The sequence below is a fragment of the Cuculus canorus genome, chromosome Z (genome assembly GCF_017976375.1).
Source record: "Cuculus canorus isolate bCucCan1 chromosome Z, bCucCan1.pri, whole genome shotgun sequence".
In the NCBI taxonomy this organism is placed as follows: domain Eukaryota; kingdom Metazoa; phylum Chordata; class Aves; order Cuculiformes; family Cuculidae; genus Cuculus; species Cuculus canorus.
The window spans coordinates 49,110,724-49,131,000 of NC_071441.1; positions in this window are offsets into that span (position 1 = coordinate 49,110,724).

Below are 20,277 nucleotides of genomic sequence, written 5' to 3' on the forward strand. Positions count from 1 at the left end.
AGTAAAAAGCCCTTATGGAGAAATTTCTTGAACAGATAAAAACGTATTGATATCACCCTTCTTCTATTATTCAATAATACATGCTGGGTTTTGGTTTGGTTTGTTGGTTTTGGGTTTTTTTTTGTTCTTTTTTCTTTTTTTTGTGCTATATCTTTGTGCCCCAGGACTCATAAGAAAACTTTCTGGATTTCTTCTGTCTTTAAGGAATGGGAGAGGAAAAGAAACTTCTCTACTTCAGTAATACCATGTAACTGCTGTAATAAAGCTTAGTCTTGGACACAAAACATTCTCATTCATGATTTCTTTTCAGCTATTAATCATTTTGTCTTTCCTTTCTAAAAAATCCCACCCTTTTCCAGTATTTCAAAGAATTTAAATGTGGTGCCTGCTTGTACCATTTTGTTAAAAGAAGAGAGGGAAGGCAGTGCAATTCTAAACTGGTCTCAAGTAATCTTGCTCTGCTGAAGTGAGAAGAGATGTCTAACCGTATGCCAGTCAGAGGCCAATCCCAGTCATGAAAGGACAAAAAGAAAATACAGAAAAACATGATAGGTAGTTTCTTAAGTCAGCATTCCTCTGCAAGACCAGCTGTACATCTGAAAGCAATAAAAAATAATTAAAGGAATAATTCTCTGAAATGGCAATTCAGACACTGGACAAGTTTACACCTGTTGTTAACAATTCAAACAGTTTTAAGCTATTTCTGATGTAACAAAGGAATTATCCAGACCACAAAGTATTGTTCTTATGTACTATTGGAAACTGGTGGCCTACCTATCCTACAGCAAGATCACAAAGATACATTAGATGTTGTCAATGACAGTAAAAAAAGAGTGCAGTTTGTATCCCAGGCAGGCAGGAAGAAGATAGGAAAGACATGTCTGAGCTGCATCTACAGTTGCTTTCTAATAAAGGAAAATATTAGGAAGGTATAAAAGTACAGGAACAGCTGTCTCTTCTTCCTGTATAAAGGCTATAAAGATTGAACCCAGAAGCTCTCTGAAGACTACAGCGTGGTGCTCTGCAGAATATGACTGGCTTGTCAACAGTACTTATTTTATTTCTATGTTAGTATAGGGTTGTCACTCTGTGTAATGCCCCTGCAGTTGAAGGAATGCTCAATAAAAAAAAAAAAAAAAGAGAAAACAACCAACCAAACCACACACTAATTTCCATCAGTTCCTTTTAATACTGTTGTATTGGACATAATTTACTTAGTTTAATTCCATGTGTAGTAGGAAGTACATCAATAGGTTTAAGATTCTGGATTTAAAAAAATATGTAATATATCTCTTTGTAAAAGAGTGAACAAAACAGAGAAATTAAATATGAAAAACTACACAGACACCTTAAGAATACACATATTTGTATGAATAAATTTACCACATTAGTGACACTTCATTTAACTGGATTAAAAAATACATTTGGAAAGCCTATTGGGACTCTATTACATGAAATTTCCCATTATTAATACTCATACAAGGCCACTGTCTCCTAACACTATCTGTTCCACAATATAGATGTGCAAGTTGCAAGGAGTATCTGAATTGTATTTACAGTAATTAAAATAGATCATATGCTTTCAAGAAGTATTTATGATTACAATAAAATATATAGATTTTTGTGTATATAAATGACAGAAACCAAAGATATTTGTTGGCTCAAAGGACATTTGTCTTTGTGTACAACAGAAAACCCAGGTAAGGAATTTCTTGACTACAAGAGTGTTGAGATGCTGGCACTGGTTGTCCAGGGAAGTTGTGGCTGCCCCGTCCCTGGAGGTGTTCAAGGCCAGATTGGATGGGGCCTTGGGCAGCCTGATCTAGTGGGAGGTGTCCCTTCCCATGACAGGGGGTGGGACTGGATGATCTGTAAGGTCCCCTTCAACCCAAACGATTCTACGATTTTAAGAAACCGTTACATCATTTTAAAAGAAATAGGTTTATGTCCGTAGCAATGACAAGCGGTTCTTACAAGATCTTTTCTTCCTTTGCATTGTCAAGACAAGTTCAGATGCTGCAAAAACTTTTGTAGATTCTCTTCTGCATTCTCTTCTGCATTTAAATACTGTAAAAGAATACTGCATGCCTGATTCCTGAGTTGTTCACATTTAAATGCACACATTTGCCTTTGATATTCCTTACATTTTCCTTAAAAGTAATGTAAACAATTTGCCTTTTATGGAGGCTGCTGATGGCTTTCTCTTTGGTACCATGAGCCCTCAGGAGTCTCTGTTTGCTTCCCCAGCGTACGGTGAATTCTGCTTGACTCGTCTTGGTGGCAGGTTCAATGGGATGGGAATGATAACATGATGGGTGGCAATGATAACATGATGACTTTCTCTTCTTAATTTTCCATCCTAAAAGACAAAAGCCATATAACTTAAACCTGGGTAAAGAATAATGAATGTGTTTCATGAAAAATACGAAATGCCTTTATTTAGTTACTAATCAGTTTTGTGATGGTGGTGGTAGTGGGTTTTGTTGTTTATTTGTTCAGTTTGGTTTCAAAAGAAACAGAAATTCTCAAGTATTATATTTTTGTTGCTTTTTGCCTTGTTTTTCTTGATGTCTGTATTGAATCAAGGCTGCAAACATCGTGTAACCCTACAAATTCAGATATTTAGACAACTATCCAACTTTGACATCGTTGCTGGTCTGGTAGGTTCTTAATGCTTATGAATCATCATTTTATTAAAACTACCATAAAGCCAGGTTGTATCAAATACCTTGTGAAAGTTCTTGGAGAGTAGAGAATTTTGGTTTTCACATGTGTTGTAGCTGCTTTCCTTTCCATGCAGTTTACGTTAGCAATGACTCCCAGTGATTTACACAATTTAAGATCAATCCTGTCTCTAACTCTGATCCACGTTTTGTGTTTAGATTAGATCTTGTAACACCCAAATCTATTTAAGTTCTTTACACTCCTAGCAAATGCTTCAGGCAACTGCAGATCCAAGTTTCTGACAGCTAACAGCCATGACACCCAATGCACACCAGGAAATAAACATTAGTTTAAGTATATGTTGAGTAAGATTAAATGAACAGTAAAGTGCCCTCTAAAAAAGGAGAAGGGAAATCAAAATATAGCATAATTGAAACAGAGAGGAAAATGAGAGGAGGAAGAATACCCTGTGGAGTCTTGTTTAAAGCATGCAGACCTACAAGAAAACCTGACCAGAAGGTTGTTATAATTCACGTGATATCTTGATGACTTAGAGAACTAGTTCAGCTCACCTCTTTCAAAGAGGGCAAGGATTGTGAATTATTTCCATTGCAAGGGTAGGAACAGATGCAGATATTGCCAATGCTTCAGTAAATCTCTGCTTACATGAACAGCTGTGAGGATCTTTTTTTCTAAAATGGGATAATCTGGCTCATCCTCATTCAGGCTGAGAAAAAGGCAGGGTGAGTAAGTTAATTTACTTGCATATATTCTGCAAAATCCACACGCATTTCATATTTTGTAAACTACTTCTTTCTGCAGAATAAATGAGTCATTACAAAGCAACTCTGGGCTCTTATATAAGCCGTACATTACTATTTTACCAAGTTTAGTATTTTATTTCACACAGGTTATTATCCAAAGGCCACAAATATAAAGTGATATTTCCTTGTTGATGTTAGTGCGTAGATGATGAGCTTGAGTTAAGTCTGCAAGGAGACAAAAATGCACTCACTCCTCTACTTCTCATAAAATGTTTAGACATTCCTATTAGACATATTCATGCTTAAATTTTGCCCTTGTTGGTCAATTATGAAGAAATGAGTTCCAAATATCCTACAGAATAAATATTAATTTATTATCATCTTCTCAGCACAACTGCTTTCCCCATCTCTAAATTTTGACCTCAAACCTATTACTCTGTTAGAAATTAAATAATTCTTGTATTAAATTGTTTTGTTATATATTTATCTAGACCTCTTTTTACTCAGACCTCTTTTTGCCTGATAACTCTCTGCTTTATGTCTTCTTTCCGTTTTCCACATGACACGGATCAATTCAGCATAAATTTATAAACGTGCTGTTTTTTTAGTGTAGCTTAAAAATCTCTGATTGTAACTGCTATTCTAAATTTCTTCTTTTGTCTCCTCACATGATGTCCTTGACAACTGAGATTTTTCACCATACTATTTCATTGTCGCAGCTTACCTCCTTTTATCTTACAGCAAAACTGAAGAACTCTTAATTCAGTTTAAATCACAAATCTGACAAACAACTGTAAATAAGAATGCTTTACGAAAGCTAAGCCTGTAATTCTAAAGCCCTGACCTTTCTTATTTTCCCAGCATTTAAAAAAATTCCCATATACGACAAGAAATAGTCATCTGATGGCAGTGATATTCCTGTTTTCTCAGTCACTTAAGATTAGTGAAGAACTAGTCACTTCACTGTCTCAGAACTCACACTTAGTGCTGATCTCAAGAAAATCTTCACTACTTCCCTACATCAGATAGTCCTTAATGACTGTAATGGTAATAAGACACTTGTATATTGCCATAGCAGAGAAAACCTACACCTCTAACAATGAGCACAGTGATTTGGACGTACTTATTACATACTACACCACTTGATTTACTGGAGTAACTTGTTTCCTTAAGATCATGGCTATGTTGCTATGTACCTCATAGAATTAACATTTAATGAGCTGGTAAGCAGCTGGGTGGGAAACAAGTTCTTGGATAACAAGATCACTGATGCCACTACCATATGAAATAAAATGTTTCCTTCAAATGTGAGAGCATATACTGTATCATGAATGAGGCTAGCTTAAGTCTTTTCAAGGGAAGAACAATAGACTCAACGTAATCTGTTAACTGCAAAAATATGAATGTGTATGCACAGTCTTTTTTCACTGTAATTAAAAAGAATACTCAAAAGCTTGGCCAAGGTACTGACAATGCAAATTGACACAGATGACAAGTGAATTATGTTGGAATTCTTCCCAGTTCTGTGTACAGGGATTTCTGTTTCGTGTGTATAGATTTAGAAAGAAACAATGTCAGTCTAATGGTCTTTAAAATACTTCTTAGAAAATAACACTCCAGTTCTTTCATTAGCATTTCCCCTGAGACTAGGAAAAAAACTAAGAAAAGCTCCAAACACAAGCAGCTGTGTCCTTAAACCATGAACAGCATCAGGCAGAGTGAAAACAAAATGTTGGTCTACACACTTCAGGAAAGCAAAGGATAGCTTAACTACTCAGAAATGACTTATACTGAACAATTTACCCCACAGATATATTTAAACTGATATCGTATTTTGAAGAGAAATACAAGATTAATTATTCTACACATCTCTCCTGTGGTTTATTTGTCTGTTCTCAATATTTTTTTCTGTAAAATTTACCTAAAATGTGAGAAAATTATAATTATTTTCTAGAAATTTTCTGGATGTCGTAACCAAAGAAACTCCTAATATGGGATTTCACACTTCTGGAAGTAGTTGACTTGAAATGAAAACTGTTATACACAGATATCCTGGAGAAGATATAAATTTGAATAAAACATGAAAATTTCAATTCCCTGTTTTTTAAACAAATATTTAATTTGATATTTTGTCCTGAAGCACTGCAATGATTATCCCACAACTTCAATATTAGTCAAAATGTGTCTCTAGGACCGTATTTTAACCTAATTTTTAAGTATTGGTAGCACAAGACAATAATTGGTAATATACAGATGTAAACCAGTATCTTAGTATTACCTAGTTAAATAAAGGTCTGTTGCTTCTTCAAATAACAGAGTACAGAAACTTCAAGTATTTTAATATTACCCTGTTTAAAATTGAAGTACCTGCAATAATCATTTGACCTACAGGATTTTATAGCCAGTAAGTGAGTTTGTTCATATGAGTGTATGCCTCTGGACATGTGTGTGTACAAATTTCTTTTCACTGTCCATCAAAATAATTATATTAACGTAAAGACCTCAATAGCTGTGAAAGTTATTCAAAGTTATTTCTAGCTGGGAGTGCAAAACAGTTCTGAGTCTCACTTGAATATGCTTTATTTCCAGTATTCTATATTGTGACTAAGTGCTCTCTGATTTTCTCATTCATACTTAATTAATAAATTGAGATACAGACCCATTTGATTGATGCCAACATATTTAATGCACAGTGCGAAATCAGGAAACACCTCGATATAAGCTGATTGCATATTTTTATCTAAATACTAAAATAAGAAAAATCATGCACAAATCTATCTAGAACTGTATCTTTTAGTTTGCATATAAAATGAGTTTGAAGTGTATTATTTCTAGAATGGAGGTTGACATTTAGAAAAATATAATCCATTAAATAGTACAATAAACTATTCAAGCCAAGAAAATGTGTCAATTATAATTAATCTGGAACAGAAGAAAGCTGATTAACCAAAATTATTCAGATTGAAACTGAACAAAATCTAAGGAGAAAAATATAAATTTACATAAGTATACGGAACACAGAAATTATAAAAGAAGTATACAGATCTCTGATTAGAAGGTTAAAGAAAATTGAAAAATAAGATAGTTATCACACATGAAATCATATCATATCACAAATATAAAATGTCCTTCATCAATTAAATCAGTGTAACATCAGAATACAATTGGAAGATAGCAGAACAGATTTCACCAAGTGTAATTTATAAAGGGTCCAGTTAGATTAGAGGCACTATGAAAAACTATGCTGCTTGTGGCATTGATTTATGCTAATAAAATTCTCCTTAGACTTCCAGACTGTTCAATATTTTGCCTTGAGTATAACTGTATAACATCTATTTGAACGTCCAGCTCTTGCAGAAAACACAGCTGGTAAAAACAAAAGATATGTTGGGGTGCAGTATTTTGATAACAAAAAAATATTTTTTATTACAAATTTTGTGTAATTTTACTATGGGTAAACCACTAAGTTGACTTGATTTGGTTTGAACTGATCTTCCCCAGAGATTTTAAACATTAGAGACTTTAAAGCCCTGTAAATAGCTGAAGCAGTAAAGCCAGAGCCTCGCTGATTCTTTTCTGACTCGATCTTTGAAAAAGTTAAACCTTTGATACAGCTGAAAGAAAAGGCTAGGAAAGCCTTTACCATTATACCATTTTTTTCACTGCTATCTAGAGACAAAGAGAAAAAGTAAGACCAAATCTAACTTGAGCTTCTTTTTCTTCGTTACTTCCTTTTAAACAAACAAACAAATTATTAGCTTTGATGAGCTATGCTAATTTCTGTCAACACTCCCCTCCCCTCGCCTGATTTCTGCCTGAATCGCAGATCCAGAAGGAGGCCAGGTATCTTTCATTAACACCGTAACCAAGTGTATAATATCTCTTTGTGCCTTTTTCACACACACTCGCACATTAATAATGAAAGAGAACGTTTGAGTGTTGAAGATGCTGACATGGGTAGAAATTACTGCTACTGAGTTGAAATTAGCAATGCTGTGACAATTTGTGCCTCCTGAAAATGTCTATCAATGTGTTGTCCAATTTGATTGACTGTAGTTTTATTGAGCTATATTGTCAATATCCTTGATCTTAGTAATACACCGGTGGATATAGGATCTTTAAAAATGGTAATAAGTATTAAATTTGCTCTGTAATAATAGCTCTGTAAAAGTAGATTCTTCTGAAACACTTCCAGCTGAGCACTGCACCACAGGATACATTTTTGGGCTAGGGACAAGTTAATTGAAAATTATCTATAAATTTATTATATGGCTAATTTTCACCATCTACATTAGGGATAACCCTTCATTTTAAGCCAGTAGATATAAACAGGAAGCCCAAACAGGATAAGGATTGACCATAATAAAAAATAAATGAGATGGATCAAATGCTTCTTCTGCCACTTTGTAACTGAGGAAGAACATAAAATGAAAATAAAACCAGCAGGTCATATGATGCAAGACAGTGTATTCACTGCCACTGAGATCAGTCGATGCATAAAAATCATTCTGATTCACTGAATTCTTCATAAGCAACATATTTTTTAAATATCACAGACAAATGCCACTAATTCAAAAAGATGATCTTTCTACTGAAACAAATGATGGAGATGTTCTAGAAGTAGCAGCAGTTCCTAGAAGCTATACTAACTGCTGCTGCTATTATCAACAGACAGACAGGAGAGAGAGAGAGGCTTTTGGTCCACAACTCTTTACATATTCATATGCAATTGTTTAGCAGAATTGTTTAGCGGTCTCAACACCGTTATTAAGGAAAGACCTCATGCTCACAGAAAGGTACAACTTCAGTTTCTATGAGGTTGAAAGCAAGCAAGAAGCTGAAGTACACTGCAACGTGTTTCTGCCTCTGTATCACTGCATCTTTGCCCAGTGCCTCTTGAGAACACCTTAACAGAAGATGCCTTTCCTTCTGTAAACACAGGACCATCAGTAAAAACAACTAGATGAAAAACAAAGAAAATGAGACAGGGTGAAAGAAAATGCAGATCCTTCTAATAGACTTCTTCCTGAAAGTCCACCAAGCAGTTCAGAGTAATAGCAGATTAGTTAGAAATTCAAAGCACTAGTAGACATGAGGGACATCTTGTGCAAACCAGTTTACTAGCAAGAAACTGTGTTATTTATTAAGGAAGCTAGGAGAGTTGTCCCTTATGACTAAGAAAGAAGGGTCTGCAGCAAATAGAAGACATTTGAACACAAGTGTCACACAAATCATTGTGAACTACAGCGGTCTATCTGCAATGTGACATAAATCACTAGAAATCTTAGAGTCTGATGAATCAGTTTGTTCTGGATTATGGGATAAATGAGGTGAAGAGAGGCTCAATAAAAAGACCAGAAACCAATGCAAAGAGCCAAGTTTAGAGGGTCACCTGGATGCATAGACAAAAGTCATCAAGAATAGCTTGGAAGTTCCTAACATCAGCAGAAGACAGAAGGAAAGATTAATTATTCAGAGGACAAACTCACCTGAATGCATGTACCTGCAGTACGGGGCTGGTGTTAAAGGCTGTGTTGATTGGGATGTGAGAAACAAAAGAAGTTTTTTGAAGTTGCAGTAGGGTAGAACTTAAAAATTGCCACACGTTTATTCGACAAAAAGCCAGGGTATGAGTTAAAATGACCACACCCAAATGACTTTCCTGGCAGATTCTGAATTTGGCTTTAAGAAGGAAGAGTCTTGAATTTGCTTATATTTTTGATTAGTAGTGAGCCTTGCACATGAAGAACTTCCTTTATAAAGTCTTACGTCTGAGCTACAGAATTGCTTAGAATTAACTAATTTTCTGAATGATAAATACATGTAGTATTTTGATAAAAGACAAAGAATTTGATGGTGCTGACCTGAATTCTCTTGTTCTGAATTACTTAAATTACGAAAGGTAAAGCCAGTTAATGGCAGCTATAATGTTTCTGTTGTCAAGAATGTAAGTGTCCTGACTTCTCAATCTTTTTTTCTGGAACCCAGGCCCCTATAGCCATAAGTAATGAGCACTTACATCTCATATAGGGGAAAATATACTGCATCTGGTTCTAGTTCCTTTGGCTGGAACTAGGAGATTCTCAGAAATTAATATCTGCTACACCACAAAAAGAACATGATTACACAGGATCAGTCTTCACTTTCCATTTGTGTAGCTATTAAGAAGGTGAATTTATTGACCCATAAGAAACCTTATCCTTCTGAGCTCTGTGTAAAGGGTAGAGAGTGAGTCTGTAGCTGTGTAATTAACTTACAATTATGTAAGCAATAAAGGCGTAATTTAAGGTTATTAATATGTTAAAATTTGTAAGGAATTTTCTGGCATTTAATTAACATTTGCCAAGACAGTCTACAAAAAATTAAATATCAATTAATAAAAATGCTGACATTTAGTTAGATACTTTATTAGTTGTCACAATTATTAACTCGATATTGCCAGCTTTTTAAAATCCAATTAAGAACCTAAATATTCATTACGATTTTTATGTGTGGAAAATCTAATTATATTTGTTGCCTATAATTTTAACTAGATTACACATCATCTTTTCTATTAAAGATCACCCATCATCTTTCCTATTAAGTCTCAATAAATGCTCTTTTAACTGTCAATTGATACTTAATTGACATCACTGCCATAAAATCACAGACTTTTCTTTCCCTTCATAAATAGGTGAACTATTGGATGTATTGTTTCCTCTCACTACGTACGAACATCACATCTTGCTGACTATGCTCTGTTTGAGGCCTCTTCTTTGCTGGCATCTCTTCGTGGACCTTCTTCCTAAATGATTTGAGGGACAAAGTGCCTGAGTGCAGGTGAACACCAATGATGTGAAGAGCCAAAACTGGTGAATCTCACTAAACCGGAGAGGCACCGCTGCTTTTCATAAATATCTGCAGAAGGTCTGGACCAGAATTGCTTTTCACAGAGGAATGAAACAAAACTCTCTTATAAAATTATACAAAATTTGCTAGTCGTTTATTTGATTATTTATCTCACTTAGTTGTTCCTGCACCTTATTTTCCTATTTGCCATTATCTCTCCCTTTTGGTCACCCCTTGGCCTGCTGCTTGCCCTGGTGTCATTTCTGGTCAAGTTTTTCTTTTCACCGTTAGCTTCAGGTGGCTGAATTCAGAAGTTCCTCTGGAAGAAGCTGACTTTATCTAGAGACAGTAAAACACTCTGGCCCACCCAAGTGTCTTTGGAGGCATAGTACAGTTAAAATACTAGCACAGTTCTATCAAAATTAACTAACTATTTTTGTCTCATTCATCCTCTAACTGTACAGACAAAAGGGTATCCATCAGTTTTCCTATCCATTCACAACATGCGGTGACCCTAGCTTTGGAACAGGTAATTCAGTTAATTCAGATAATTCATCAAAACATATTTGATGGCAGTGGCATGAATTTGTGGTCTTTATGGCCTTGACAGGTTTTAGCTATGTATGTCTACCTGCTGCCAAAAAAATGATATGATGTCTTTCTGCTGTCACTAGGAAGTGATGTGGTCCTTTAACACAGCAACCTTGGAAGGAGATATAGTTCGGAAGCTACTGTACTCAATCACTTCCTGGCTACTAGATGTACCAATTACATATATAAGAACCAATTACAAAAGTTGTTTCAGCTGATGCGAGAAACTTGATGACATAGTGACATTTGTTTTCTCTATCTTCCAAAATGTGCTAACAGGGTAAGAAGTGGAAAAAAAGTTATTTTAAAGTAGGTTCTTTCTTTCCTCTTGAAATTTAGTCATCAGGTGAAGAGACAATGAAGAGGGAAAAGAAACTGATTCATTGCTCTTCTATTTGTTTCCTTCTGTGACATGTTGTATGACCACTGATGCAAGACGTTGAGTTTTATGGCAGGAATGACTGTACCTCGTAGTGTGCATAAGGATTACTTATGCTTTTTCCTTTACGCTAGGTACATTCTCCTACAATTCACTTTTAATGAGATAGGAAAGCCAGAACATAATACCTATGTGTTTCATGTGTGGAGAATTCTTGGGATGAAAGTCATTTCCTAACATGGTTTGCCACCATTCTTTAGATACGGCCACAAGAGTAGCTGCTATCACGTTAACATACATATAAATAAAAAGGGGGAAGCAAGTAATTTTAAGACATTGTGGTGTTTCAGCGTAAGTCAAGTCAAGATATTTGGAAGTGACCTAGTCACAAGTACCAGTCTTTATCTCTGATCTTAATCTACTTTCATTTCTGACTTCCTATATCTGTCTAGAATATTAGCCCCTGAGACTGACAAATGTTTGATATCTATGCCATTATAAATTAATCTGTAGTTAAAGCCTGATGAATTCCTAAATTTCCAATAGCTAATTTTACTGGATTAGTAGCTCAATTATTTCTTTGGTAATAACATTCTGTTAAGAGCTAACCTAACCTTAGCACAAGGCCCAGCAACACATACTCAGCAGCCTCTTGCTTAGATGCTTAAATAGTACAGCCATACTGCCACTGTCCTAGCACTATTGTGTGTCCCAAAGATGCAGCCTACAAACTATCATCTTCCTAAAGTTGAAAGAACTTTGGGCATCAGTCATTTATTAAGAATACTATGAATCATGTAACAGACAGTAACAGTCATTATAAAAAAACTAAGATAGAAACAGGTTAGAAAGTGCTAAAATCTTGTTTTCCTCTGGCAATTTCCCTAATCAAGTATTTAACCTACAGAAAAGAGGCAAAAAAACCCCACGAACTTATCTAAAGCAAGAAAATATAACAATATGCCAAGCAAAGCCCTTCAGATAATTCCAGGAGTAATATCCAAGGATAATATCCGTGTTCTCTTTTAGAAAAATAATTTAGAAGCTGAACAGAAAAGTATTAAAGAACTACTTATGTTAGACCTATATCTACCCACCACTCACAACCTCTGATTATTAGAGGCTGGTATATGTCATGAGGCTTTCCAATACATGATTTTTTTGTTAGAAAAGGAAGAATTAATGTCATGCATAAATAAGGAAATAAAGAATCAAGTGATAAAGTCTATAACTACCTCTAAAATAAATAAGCAAGAAAAAAGAAATCAGGTTTACTACACTTTGCTGCTGACTATGTATCCAACCAATGAAAGTAAAGCGCTCACCTTTATTAGACGTAGATTTCCTGGGAGCTTTTCTGTTGCATAAAGATAAAAGCCATAACTGTTATCTTTAGTTTGGGTCAATCAGTCAGTCAGCGGTTTCACATATCTGCTGCACACAGAAACTGAAACCTCATTTTTCACTTGACCAGTTTAGTTTTCATTGTAGGCAGGAGGAAGAGGTAGAGGACTGCTCTTTAAATAGATATTCATTTTATTCTTTATAATTTTATCAGCCTGAAAGAGCCTCTGGCAGCTGCCCTCACCAGCAGAAAAAGGCTTAGTGCTCAGCGGGCTGGACATTCACAAGCTGCAAACGAACAGCTGCCCTACTTCTTGATTTAAAAGCTGTATATTAATAATGCACTGATCGATATAGATTTGCAAATTGTTGTGATCATTTTACAGATCATCACCAGTTGCCGCTGCGGCACCTCTGAAAGCATTTCAGCCTTGCAAAACAGAAATTGTCATCATCTGTCATCTCTCACTATATTTCCTGTCATTAATTGTATTACCGAACAAATTCTATGTATGCAGACTTACACAAGTAAGCATTAAAAATGTTAAAGACAGTTAGATTCTCTTTTCTCATCTTCTCATCTTCTCATCTTTTTTTTTTTCAGAACCTAAGCCTAAACTGTTGAAATTATTTGAAGGTCTTTCCCTTATTGTTTCCACTGGGCTTTTTTCTCTGCTTTGTTTTGGTTTTTTGTTTTTTTTTTTTCATTTCTCCTCTCCACTCTCTAGAAGACGTACATCAGCAGCATGTTTAATACATATTCCTTTATATATGAAAACCTACAACAGAGCTTTCTCACTGATGCTCAGTAGAAACTATCACTGTTGTTATGTTCTTGCTTGTTTGGGTGGGGAAAGTGAAGATAGGCAAGATAAAAATGTCCATTGTATAAAATATCCACGTTCTAACAATATTTGTCTGGTGTATATGGTCTGGATTGTGTGTGCAAAGGACTGTCAGAATCATATACACTTAGTACAAAGGAAGCCTGTAATCCCAACTAAAGTCAATAACTATCAATATATTGCTAGAATTACTTGATTTCACCTGTCTAGACCTTGTGATCAATCTGAACACTTATAAATGCTGCCAGGCAGCAATTTTGATTCATTTGCTCTGTCAGCTAGAGTAGATGAATAAATTGTGTGAGACAAGTCACATATATCCTTGCTCGGATGAAATCGTCAAATTTGAACAGGAAAGTAATTTCAAAATTTTTTCACTATTTTTTTTAAAAAGGAATAATTTTAATTAAGAAACAACCATACAAATTTGCAAAGACACGGAATTCATGACAGTTAGCAGATATGAAGGTCTATCACACCCCACACTCACTCTGTGAGTTGTGGTCTCATATACATATAGCCTGGTAGTTCTTTAGGGTATTACCTTCACTCTAGTTGGCTGGCAGGTGTCATGGTGTCCCATAGTTTACAGGAAACCATTTGTTGTCTGCACTTCGGTCCTTTTGAGACCTTGGGCTGAGACTTATGACATCTGAAGTCTCTTAGCAGGAATGCTACGGAAATGATTCTTACTGTCTTGAAAAAAACCCGCACAAACTTGAGGAAAACAACTAACAGTCTCATTATCCATTCAAACTTATTTCTTTATTTCTCATTCACATGTTCAAAGACTACCAACTACCATCCAAATCACTAAATTTTACCAAAAATATTTTAATAATCCCAGCACTTTCAGTAAGAGAGAAGTGTAAAAGACAGCATTGCTCTGTTAAAGTACAACGATGATGAATGTCTGTCACAATGTAAAGACGGAACAGAGTTTGACACAAAGTGTTCACAAGAAATTCAGTAACTGCCCACCTGTGAACCTCACCTCAGTGCCTGGGAAGATCATGGAACAGATCCTCCTGGAAGCAATGCTAAAGGACAGTGACATGACTCAAGACAGCAAGCATGGCTTCACCAGGGGCAAGTCCTGCCTCACCAATGTAGTGGTTGTCTGTGATGGAGTGCAGTGAACACAAGAGAAGCAATGGAATAAATCTATCCAGATTTCTGCAAAGCCTTTGACAGGGTCCCCCACAACATCCTTCTCTCTAAATTGAATAGATACGGATTTGATAGGTGGACTGTTCGATGGATAAGGAACTGGTTGGAGGGTCGCATTCAGAGAGTAGTGGTCATTGGCTTGATGTCCAGATGGAGATCTGCTACAAGTGGTGTCCGTCAGAGATCCATATTGATTAATATTTTCATTGATGACATGGACAGCGAGATCGAGTGTAGCCTCAGCAAGTTTGCAGAGGACACTAAGCTGGGTGGTGCAGTTGCCACACTGAAAGGCCAGGATGTCATCCAGAGGGACCTGGACAAGTTGGAAAAGTGGGCCTGTGTGAACCTCACGAGGTTCAACAAGGCCAAATGGAAGTTCCTGCATGTGAGTCAGGGCAATCCACAGTTTCCATACAGGATGGGGGATGATATATGATCGAGATCAGCCCTGTAGAGAAGGACTTGGGGTTACTGGTTGATGAGAAGCTTGACATAAGACAGCAATGTGAGCTTGCATCTCAGAAGGCCAGTTGTATCCTGGGCTGCATCAAAAGAAGCGTGGTCAGCAGGTCAAGGGAGGTGTTTCTCCCCTCTGCTCTGCTTTCAGGAGACTCCATCTGGAGTACTGTGCCCAGTTCAGGAATCCCCGACATACAAAGGATATAGAACTGTTGTAATGAGTCCAGAGGAGGTTACAAAGATGATCAGAGGGCTAAAGCACCTCCCATATGTAGAAAGACTGAGAGAATTGGGGTTGTTCAGCCTGGAGAAGAGAAGTCTCCAAGAAGACATTTTAACGGTCTTGCAGTACCTGAAGGTAGCATACAGGAAAGCTGGAGAGGGGGGTTTTGCAAGAGCATGTAGTGATAGGATGAGGGAGAATGGCTTTGAATTCAAAAGGGGAAGATTAAGTCAGATATAGAAAGAAATTCTTCACTACGAGAGAGGTGAGGCACTGGCACAGGTTGCCCAGGGAAGCTGTGGCTAACCCATCCCTGGAGGTGTTCAAGGCCAGGTTGGATGGGACCTTGAGTAGCCTGGTCTAGCAGGAGGTGTCCCTGCCCATGACAGGGGGGTTGGAATGAAGTGGTCTTTAAGGTCCCTTCCAACCCAAACCATTCTATGATTCTATGGTTTTATGATTCTATAGTGGTTTACACCATAGCATAATCTAAAAGTTATGGCCATGTCCTATTGTGCTGTGCAAACCTGTGCTCATGAAAAGTACAGGTTCTGCTCAAAAGTGTTTGCAGTCTAATTTAGGTCTTCACTTAAATGTTTGTGATTAATTTTATTTCAGTGACATGCTTTGTTGTCTCCTTTAGACTAAAGACTTGTAAATAGGAATATATGATTATTTGCTATGCATAATGAATTATAATAATTCAGTGAAATTGAAAGATATCTAAGAAATCTGAAATGCCCCTGCTTCTCCTTGGGCATAAAATATTGAAAAGAAATATTTTTCATCCCTATTTTGTTCAGAAAAGAAAATTCAAATGTTTCCAAGAGAGTTAGATGTCACAGGAAATAATTAAAGTGAAAAATAGCATGAATCAGAGCCCAGAGAAAATAATGGGAATCTTTTTAGTTCATTCTATAGGCTTTGGATTTTGTTGCAAATAAATCAGTTTAATTTGAGGATATTTATAGAAAAGGGGGGTCCAGGGACAGCAGAGACAGATGCCATACATTTCATTCTATGAGCAGAAAGATTTGGAGGAATGAAGTGAGATAATTTTTTATAATGTTAAATCCCAGACGTGATAGCAGATTAAAATAGCGACTGCCTAAGGGTTGGCTAAAGTATTGACTAAGCTTCATAGCTGTCAACTGCCCTGCAGAAGTGATAATTTTTACATCATAATTCTCAGAAGAAAATTGCAAGCTGTTGGACTGCCTTCTAGGATTGCACAACACATGCAGCCTGATACAACAAGTGAACTCAGAGCACCATACATGCTGATGTAAAACCCCTCCAAAGAAATAAAAAATGTCTGTGTATGTATATATGTACAGACTTCTGCATGGTTATTTAATAGTATCATGTGAAGATACAGATCTTTCTAAATAATATCTAAGGACATGAGCAATGCATTCTAATGCTAATAAAGCAGTATATTGTTTAATTCTCAGAAAGAAATGTTTCAGTGGAAATGCTTTTCAGAGGAAATTTATTGCGTTTGACCACAGCTGTAAATTTTGTCCTGCAATACTATAAATTTCCTTTAAATGTTTAATGGTTTACAACTGTAATTATTCTCGTGTGCCAACATTAAACTTTTAAAAGTTTAATTTGGAGACTATTTGGAGAAACTCATCTTTTTTACAGCCTCATAAATAGTTCTTCGATGAAATGAACAGAGGATCAGTGTCTGCCAGAGGTGAATACAAATTAAACTAAGTAGTATCTCACTTGCAAAAAGGGAGCAAATGCTTTGCTATCTCAAGTGATCAGCTAATACTAAGTGTAACAATGGTGAAAAGTGATACATTGCTGGATGGTTAAGCATGGTACACTCAAGCTTCATCACCTCTTACTGAGAAGGTTTTCAGATAAAGCGTGAAAAATGATGTAGAAAAGAAAAACAGGCAATATGCTGAAACCTGAGAACCCACATCACAGAATTAACAACGAACGCCAGGACAGCAGCTACAGTCTGGACATGGCATGTGGTTTTTGGCTAGCTGTCTTAAATTATGTTTAAGAAAAAACATACACTGAAAAATACAGTACATGGTATGAAACTCTATACGATCCGATGTTGTACCCTATTTCATGAAAAGGTGAGGAGGATATAACAGTTAACAAATACTAAGACCAAGAAGGTGGAGAAATGCAAAAGCAAGTGTAATTAGAACCTGTTCTCTCCCTTCAGTAAAATTTCTTTAGGATGTCTGCCTGATCCTATTTCTCCTCATCAGGCCCTATCTTAAATCTTAACCACAATCTTATGAAGAGCATAGGTACTTGGAAGAACCAGCCCAGAATTCAGAGAGTGGCCAAGAAGACATCCACCATCTCTCCTCAATGTTACTTCTGAGAAATTTGAACTTACCTCCAGACATGCAACACTGTGAGTGAAACTCGCACAATTTACCAAGCAGAAATTGCTATTTTTAAGGAAATCCAGAGAATTTTATACTGGTTTGACAGTTTGGATAGATTATTCTGGTTGCATATGTATATACACACACGTGTTTACATAATCCCAAATGGCCCTGTCATGTTATGTTGAACATGGTAATTATTTCTCAAAAAGGACTCATCACCTAAAAAATACTCAAGTAATATTAAAAGATCTGTAGTGACTGAAAGTATATTCTCCAGAGGGTAGACAGGGCTGTCCGTGGGTGTCGTTTTCTGATCTTGTCTTTGAAAAATGGGGCACAGCACAGAAACAGAAAAACTTCTAGGCTTAGGCATCTTATCTTGCATTTGATAATGGTTAGTGACTATATTAGCACAGGTAATATATTTAATTACCCAAACCTCTCTTTTACACATTTTTACCTGTGGATGTTATGCATAAATGATCTGTTATAAATGCTCTAGTAAAAGTATTCTCTGCAGGCTGTTAGAAGTTAGAGATCAGATGGATTTAAGAGCAGATGAAGTAGGTATCTGCCTGAGATGAAGTAGGTATCTCAATTTGAGTCAAAATATCTGAATCATCTGATGATTTTATCTTATAGCTTCATTTACTCATAATATTTACAAGAAAAAAAAGAGTAAGAAAAAGTTAAACAAGTCTACTAACAACATACTTTCTTATGCCTTGTCAGGGTGAATACAAGAGTTAAAAAGGGACACCTACAATTGAGAAGTAAGAATGTACTCTCTTTAACCACCATTCCCATTATGCTGTACAGGTCACAGTACTTCAGAAGCAACTCTAAAATCGTAAGTTGAAACTATTAGGTTATAAATTCTACTGTGATTTATAGGGTTTTGTGTGGGGGAAAAAAAAAAACAACAGGAGAGAAAACACACTTCACTGAAAGACACTCTGAGCACATACAAATCTCCAATTACTTCATAATCACATTGAACATTTAAGTCAGTTCCAGCTGTCAGCTATGGAAACAAAATGAAACTAACAGTAAATTTTGTTCAGTGTGAAGGCTGATGTGGTTCCCTGGGGGATTTAGCAGGCTGTGGAAGTGAGATGCAAACAGTGACACGGCAGTGATTCAAAAAAAGACTGAGGACCACAACATTTGCAAGTGAATATTTCCTTTTAAGGTGTCACCTTGACACATTGATAGTGCCTTTTTGTGTTAATTTTAAGCAGGTGAAGAGAGTAGAAAGAAAAAATGAGAGAGAGAGGGAAAAAGACAAAGTGCTTAGATTAAAGGCAATCTCTGTATGTGCAAAGTATTTTGAATTAAGGTATTATTTATTATTTATCATAGGAATGAGCAGCAGTGAAAGAGACTCAAATAAGAAAGCATATACAGCATATACTTGTTTATTCCCTAAACAAAACTAATGAAATAAAAAACTCCATAATTCTCATTAATCTTAACCCTCTAGTTAAGCAAAACAGGAGCCACTCTGAGCTGCCACTTATCCCTCTGTAAACCGCCTATTATTTGCAGAGTTCCTCCTCTTTATTTAGTATTTCATTAATAAAGACCACCTGAGGGTATTTCTCCAATTTAATCCCCGTTATATCCTGGGTCAGAGCCTTTTGTGCATATCTCTTGGCAAGAGCAAGTGTATGCTCAACAAAATGAATGAGCAAAGAGGGAAGAAATGGGAAAACTGTCTTTACATGATTGTTTGCTTTCTTTCTTCGCATAGCTTAAAGCTCTCATTCACAGAGTATTTAGTGTAAAAAGCAGTTTAATAATGAAAACCAAACAAAAATTAACTACACCTTTTGAGTAGGAGAACAGAGAATCTGCCCTATTTTATGTAAGTTGATTGTGTGTGCATGTTCAGTCTGTATAGAATGGACTTTTACCCCAGAATATGGGGTTTTTAAACCCTAATAAATATTAATAAACCTTGCTACTGTGTGATAACAATGCTCACAGCCTAGCAATGTATGTGATTAAATTAAAATTTGCTCTTAAAACACAGAAAGACAAGAAGTCTCAGCAGTTAACTATTAGGAGCCACTAAATCTAACCATCCATCTCCAAAGTAGAGCAAAACCAAATAAACAAAAAAATCTTACACCCAGTGTGTTGGGTTCCTGCCATGCTAGAATAAACTCAAAAACATTGCAGTGCAACATTATAAATGAAAATGGGGAAATTCCATCCTCAAAGCTGCTGAGTACTAAGAAATGGGCTTCAAAAGTCGAGAAGTCTATACACAAGAATGCATGCTTAGGCAGAAAAGCAGAAGTCTCAGGAGACCTGCTTAGCATTACAGAGGTCCAGATAAAACAGGGAGCATATAGGAGAAGAAGTAGCAAGGTGATACAAGGGAAGACTTTAGAATCATTGTGCAGGCTGGCAGAGATGATATGAGGAAAGCTAAAGCTCAAAGGGAGCTGAGATTGGTGGATAGGCCAAGCGCAACAAGAAGTGTTTTTTATCTCTGCGTTGGTAGTAAAAGAAAAAATAAATTGTGGGACCATTGCCAAATATGGCAGGTGACTCAATGACAGAAGACAGACCAAGCTGAGACGATTCATGCCTTCTGTGCTTCAGATTTCACCAAGCAAGGTTTCCT